The sequence below is a fragment of the Durio zibethinus genome, chromosome 8, assembly GCF_047325235.1.
Source record: "Durio zibethinus cultivar Kanyao isolate XHJ-2024 chromosome 8, ASM4732523v1, whole genome shotgun sequence".
Taxonomy (NCBI): Eukaryota; Viridiplantae; Streptophyta; class Magnoliopsida; order Malvales; family Malvaceae; genus Durio; species Durio zibethinus.
Window position 1 is genome coordinate 27,516,017 of NC_143169.1, and position 7,095 is coordinate 27,523,111.

Consider the following 7,095-nt stretch of genomic DNA (forward strand, 5'->3'; position numbering starts at 1 on the left):
TGTATGTAGTCCTAGCCAAACCAGGCATTGGTGATGTCATGTTGTTGTTGCCTATTAGATGGTAGGGGTAGTCTCATGGCCCTTACTTGTGTTTTTCTCATGCTAAATGGTTACGGCATGGCCTCATACATTATTTCCTCTATTCAGTCATCGAGTAATCAATTCGGTGAGTTGTAGACTGGTGTGCATGGATGCTACCACTTGTACACTATGGGCATATGAGTCATGTTATGGTTGTGCATGTTGGTAGGCTCTATGATCGGTGCATCAAATTGTTGACCCATCATCCCTTTTAATCTCCCTCGTGTGGTTACATACCTTAGGGGCATAATCAGGATCCTGAGCTTAATTGATGGAAATCGGATGTCTTGCCATCCCTCATCTATCTTGTGTCCTTAAGGACAATCTATCAGATCCCAATCATGCTTTGTGTCCCAAGTGTACCACCCAAACCTTTGTGGCCACTTTAGTACACTGGTGTTCGATCATGCTATCAAACACAAAAAATTTTATGGGTGTGGGCTTTTGACCTTTGTTCATCCAATGCTATGATTTTATGTGCTCAACATGCATGACACTTGTGCTCCATGTTGGCTCTCTTCATCACTCAGTCGATGCGTTGAGGCTTGCAGTGCCAACAACCCAAAAGAATGCTACCTAGTTAATCTTACTAGTAGTCATATGCTTGTCTCAAAGGTTTAGCCATGCACATTTAAGTACAAACTAATTTAGACTGTGAAGCTATAAATGGGTCGTTAAATCAATTATAGTGTGTTTGATGGTATTTACTACTCAGATAATCATAATAACTCTAAAGCTAATTTGTGCAACAAGCCTTAAATTTTGGAAGGGATGCATTTATTGGATAAAAAGGTCAATGCATGCTTTGCCCATTACTCTAATGATTCATGATAACTCAACGAATCACATGACCTTTGTGTCGGTGACACATCATTCAAATTTCTACCTTATCAACTTTCAATGGTTGGATAGTGGTCTACTACAGTGGTGACAAATAAAGGAGAATTAGGGTTCGATTCTAGAGAGAAAGCATGAGAAATGGCTACTGCATCTGTGGAAGACAGCAAGTGTGCTAATTACTCAATCTTGATAAGGGGAGGTAGTGACAATAAATAGCAATACTAGGCTTTATGAGTCTAGTAATTGGAATGGGTACAATCTAAATCCCTTAATAAGGATCTATTAAAAGGTAAGTCTACTGCTTGTAGGTGTTGTAATTCTAGCTCTAATCGCATATATTTAAGTTGTTGTAGTTAAAAAGCTCATGGTTGGAGGTATGGTTGGGTTATTTGATTCACCTCATGGTAAGCATGTGTCTACTCATCCCTATTATCAATAATGTGCTCCTAACCTTAACTGGCTGAGTTGTAACTTCGATGTTGTTACTTTGAAGAAATTAGAGTTCTCAAAGTATGCCTATGCTTGTATACATTAGGATTTGATAACAATATAGGATTTCGATCCTATTGTGTTGGCCTTTGGCATTGGAGTAATGATTAATAGGGATAATCGAAGGCATTTGTATTTCATAGTCAAAGGCGAAATTCTTAGATTTATGAAAAATGAACAATTGTGAAAGCATTTGCCAATGATGTTTTCATTAATCAAGAACAAAAGTTAGGGGCTTGAAGACAACCAGATACTATCTTAGTCTTAACCATAAAGAATACTAACCAGGGATTGATGGATGTTACTTTTAGGACTTTGCCAGCACTTTATGAGAAATTGAAGTCTTTGGGTTCTAAGGGGAGTGTGGTCACAAGGTTGAAACTTAAAGGAATTCATAGAAAGGCATGCTAGTAGTGGAACCTAGGCTTAATTTGACTCAACACAAAAAAACTTCTAGGTCTAGACATGGTAAAGATTGATAGATTGAGAGCGCTCTTTCCTGATTTTATAGGTGGTGGTGCATGGCCATTCTTAGTTGGTGGAGCAATTTGTTTAGTTAATTTCGTTATCAAATGAGACCTCAGTCTACTAACCAACTACATTGAGGTGATCCTTTGTGGCTAGCTTCTTAGAGGGACTATGGCCACTTAGGCTAAGAAAGTTTAAGGCAATAATAGGTTTGTGATGCCTTCAGATGTTTTGGGCCACATGCCCCAAACTGATGTATTCAAGAAATCTATAGCCTTTGTTGATAGGCTTGGGTCATCTTTGAAATTTCATCATGATAGGGATAGATCATTGCAATTGTTGGTCTTCAATGAGGAATTCTTAGTAAGCGTAAGTCATCAACTCATGTTGACTATGTCCCTACCCTTTGTACACACCACCCGCTGCTTCTACTAATTGAATGGTCTAGTGAAGTGTTTAGATCATAGTGATGTGGATGGTTAACTACCCACGATGTCATAAAAAGTCCACTAGACCCTATCATTTAGAAGAAAGAGAAGTTATAACAAGGTTTACATAGGTGAACCTGTGGAAGGATCATTGTTGAAACTTGCTTAATGAATGACCTACGAACCTATTAACAAAACATCGAGGGTGTGGGCAAGGCTACCTCTATGCCCAAACCCCTTCTGGCCTTGGGCATCCATGATGGTTGATTTGTTCCACTTCCCAAGTGATTGAAATGATTAGTATAATTTCCTACAACCAAATAACAAACCCTCGACACAAATTGCACCATGGAACTAAAATGAAAAAAAGCACATGTGCCATCGCCATCCCATTTGCTTTACATACGCGTGTAGTACCTTGACTCTTTGTTTTATGAAAGACCAAAATGACTTTTGATAATGGATATCTCAGCTCTTGTATTAATGAAGAATGTAGCGAAATTCAATATTTGGTGTGAATTACAGAATCCTATGAACCATTGAGTCTTTAAATGCAAGTTGTGCCCTCAGCCATTAGTTGAGGGTACACCTACCTAGGTGTCATGCATTGTTGCCCCCTCTAACCCCCTGCCTATTGGGTTCCAAGTGAAGGGGTGGAAGATGGCTTCCTGTGATCTCATTAGTCATGGTTGGCCTAAAAGTGAGTCCTTGACAATGATAATGTCATTACCATTGGTGGTAAATCTCTCAGCATGTCTTGTCTCTAGTGGCATGCACTTATTGTCCATCTGGACCCTATCAAAACCAATGCATCACTCAGTCGATGTTTGCATTGTAACCTTAGGTCAAGCAGGATTACCCATCGTGTTTAAGCATATCAATAAGTAGATAAAAAGAAACTTACTAGGATTTCCCTAGTAATGGTGAGTGAATCAGGAAGAACCTACCCTAAGAATTGTGTACCCATGGTGTCCAAATTGTAGTATGAAAAAACATCCTTAGTGGTGGACTGAGGCTAAGTCCCCTTAAAAGGGGTGCCAAAAAGGGTGAGAGCCCCATTGTGCTTGGACCCTATCACACCATGAGGCACTATTTGTGAGTCAGGTAGTTTAGGAATATAGTCTCAATTAGGCAATAAATTTTGTCCAAGGTTGAGTACAGGTGAAGATTGATAGTGAACAAATACTAAAAGGGAAGGATGAAAAGGACTGTGAAAAAAAAGTGAAAGAGTGCTTGAAAATATAGGGAAAGAAGTAGATAAAGGCTGGCAATGCACCCCAATTGGATGTAGATAGGTGAAAGTTGGTCCACCAATTGGCTCAGGGTATAGACCGATGCAGGTAACGATGATAGCCCAAGCTCGGGCTTTCGATATGCCCATGTAGACGTCATCACTGCAATCAAACAATGTAGCACATGCCATATCAATGTGCCTTAGCATGTGTGCTCCTAACATCAGCCTACAATTTCCCTATCTGGTCCATCTTGAATCATAGACCAAGGAGTCTGAATGTGTGCTAGTCAACGGGCTAGAAAACCCATAAAGCATAAGGTAGCTAATTTGTAAGATCCCTTATGAGTGTACTACCAACTGACCTTGATCTTCTGAAAAGGGTTCAAGTGTAAGCATGCCTATCGAGACCCAAAAGATAGTGAACTATACCTAAGCAAGGCAAAGCCAGAGAAAACTTTGGTGCAAGCCTACAGTGATACTGACATGCAAATCTTTCATCTAATTAAGTATAGGGTCAAAAGACTAATCGAACCATATAGTAACTAGTTCCCTCCAAAGTTTCCCTGAGGATAGTTGGAGCCCATAGCAAGTTCTATTGGGTAAGGCCAATGATTAAAGGCATCAGAGGCATAACATCCTCGACATATTCTCAAACTTTAAATAGGTAAGATGGCATGGTTGCTTCATTGAGCCATGCCAAAAAATCGAGAGCTCTGAGTGGGCCATTTTTGGTAAGTCGAGCTATCGATGTGGGATGAATCAAAAGCCAGGTTACAGTGCCCAACTATGTATGAACCTAGAACCCATAAAGGATGTTGGTTGATTAAGACAACAGGATGGTGGTCATGGAAGTTAAAATTCACTAAGGAGTCTGTAATAACTCACCTACCAAATCAAGTAGCCTTGAAAGTGGATGGCACTTAATTTAATGATCTATACCCAATTATCAGGGTAAGGCCAGGCCCCAATGAGTTAAAAGGTGCAACGATTACTGCAAAACTTAGGGTACAAGTTCTAGCAGAGCAGCCATTAGTGCAAATCTTAGTGGTAGTAGCAAATATTCAAATAAGAATGAAAAGGAGAAAAGTTCCATGTAAATGCACTTGCACATGGGTTAGTCGATCCTAAGAGATGAGGGAAGCCCATCTTATAGCGCATCCAATGTGAGCTTCAAAAGGGAATTAGGTTAAAATTCTTAAATCAAGATGCAACGACTGATGACAATGTCAGGGAGTCTAAAGACATAGGTAGAGGCCTTGAGAAGGTTTATATTTTCTCGTTAATGGCCTGCCCACCTTGGAAATAGCTCAGCCAAAGGCCAGAAGAGTGCCACATGTTGCATAATGTCTGGTTCACCCTCAATAGCCCTTGAAATTTGGAAGACCAAGTGCTATCAGTCCCAATCATACTAATAATTACATCAGGTCTCTAATATGACTAACCTCTAGTCAATGGAACAATATAGGCAAATGAAGTCAGCAAATTGTATCTGTAACCTTAAGAAAAGGATTGGCTCAAGGGTTAGGCATAAGGGTCCCAGTCCTAAACCCATCAGTTACCATTGCACTACTCGAGTTATTCCCACAGTGAGAGTGGGTTATTGCGTGTCGGCCAGGGGATGAATTAGGAATAGCTCCCTTGAGGGCCTTTCCTAAGTAATGAATAGTTGACTCAAAATTGATAAAGAGAAGGGAAATCCAACTGTTTAATTAAACCAAAGCATTGTGATTGTCCCTACGATGCTCAAGCAATGTGATTTCTACCCAGTGTTCTGAATGTCAAAATGAAGAAATTCAACTAGGCACGAGTAAATGGCAAGAGTAACTATGACTCTCTTAAAATAGCCAAATGCCTCATCATCTAATTAGTAATGTGCTTGAATAGATTAATGAGATTCCCACTATCCCTATCTACTATCCCATTTGTGGCAACCAAGCGTTCATAGCAACATTGCTTTTTGATCCTTTGATGTCAGGTCTTCCTATCATTATGAAGTATAATTCACCAAGTGTTGCCAATAGGGAACATAAGCTAGGTTTAGACCATTGTGAGATAGGTTAGTTTAACCCTATTGATGGTAGCATCATAATAGCAATTCAACCTAGTATAAATGGAATCACTGATTCACATAATTGGTCATTATGTCATTGGCTTCGAACTTAAGCCTGAATCTGTATGGTCTTAGGGCTTGGAATTAACTTCGTATGCCTAAGTTTAACCTATGCAACTAGTGTACAGGCAAACGAGAAGAAGAAAGGGTGGAATACACAAGTTAGTGAACACAATAGAATATGCAGTATATTACTAAAGATAGATTGTGTCTAAAGATGTGATAATGTACAACTGAGGGTGGGGTGACCCTCTATTTATAGTTGAGGCTCCTAGTTTTACTTATGGCTAACTCCTAAAATTAAAGGATTTACAAGTTTTTGAAAAATCAAGGATTACACATTATTACACAGATTACATAAGGCTCCTCCTGATTTTCAGGGTCAATTAGATCCTCCTACTGAATGCTACCAATCTTAGATGCCTCTAGAAGATTCTAGATTGGCTAGGCTCCTTCGGTCCACCTAGGTACAGTGTGGGCATGTTACAGGGCTAGTCCTAGATGTGTGAGTAGGCCTGTATGTTGTGCGGGCAATTGGGACTTATCTCTCATGCTTATTGTGCCAACCCCTATAACTATCCCCGATGCTTGAACCTTGGTCCCTGTTGCTCGGGCCTAAGCGCTTGGTGCACCCATCCAGGGAATCATATTCTCCCTCACCTAATTGCACAATGCCCTTGTTGCATCCTCTATGTGGAACTACATAATCTGGCTGTGGAACTACCATAAGTCTTCTATTGGCTTCCAACTCATCTCACTGTCTCGAAGTCCTTTCCAGTGCACCAAGTACTCCTATCTTTGCTGGTAGTTCTTTTGTCACACCTCTCGATCAGCAATGATGCTACGGACCTCCATTTTCTATAAGGCCTTGACTCCCAATGGTGCACACTTCAACTCTTCTCGTACTAGATCTCCCTCATCCTCATGGAATAGCATAAGCATGCTAACATGGAACACTAGGTGTACCCTTGGCTTGCATGGCATATCTAGCTTGTAGGCAACCTTGCCTACCCTCTTAAGAACTCTAAAAGGTCCCTTGTACCTTTGGACTAAGCCTTTGTGTAGCACTTTTTGGTGCACAATGGGGTGCAACTTCATTGAAACCAAGTCCCTTACTTGGAACTATATGTCCCTCCTATTCTGGTCTACCCACTTCTTTGACCTCTTTATGACTTTGTGTAGAGAGACTCTGGCCAAGTTGGCTTACTCCTACCAAGCCTTGGCAAACTTGTACGTTGCTAGATTAGGCCCTGTATAACCTGTAGAAACTAGGGGTTAACAGTTGCTAACCTATCATAATCTTAAAAAGACTCTGGTTCGTTACTTCACTCCTCTGCAAGTTGTATGAAAACTGGGTGACATCTAACTACTTTGGCCAGTCAATTTACGTGGCACTCACATAGTACCTCAAACAGCCCATTCACTCACTTAGTCTACTTGTCATT

The 7,095-nt window shown here is 40.4% G+C and overlaps 1 non-coding gene and 2 pseudogenes across 1 annotated transcript; all 3 read left to right on the forward strand.

The window, feature by feature from the left end:
* The first annotated feature begins 654 nt into the window (after positions 1-654).
* LOC149517784 (18S ribosomal RNA) lies at positions 655-2,460 on the forward strand (annotated as a pseudogene).
* A 294-nt stretch (positions 2,461-2,754) lies between these two features.
* LOC149517785 (5.8S ribosomal RNA) lies at positions 2,755-2,909 on the forward strand. Its single transcript, XR_016344330.1, has one exon. It is a non-coding gene; the product is annotated as a 5.8S ribosomal RNA (ribosomal RNA).
* A 232-nt stretch (positions 2,910-3,141) lies between these two features.
* Positions 3,142-5,938, forward strand: LOC149517786 (25S ribosomal RNA; annotated as a pseudogene).
* Positions 5,939-7,095: the final 1,157 nt, after the last annotated feature.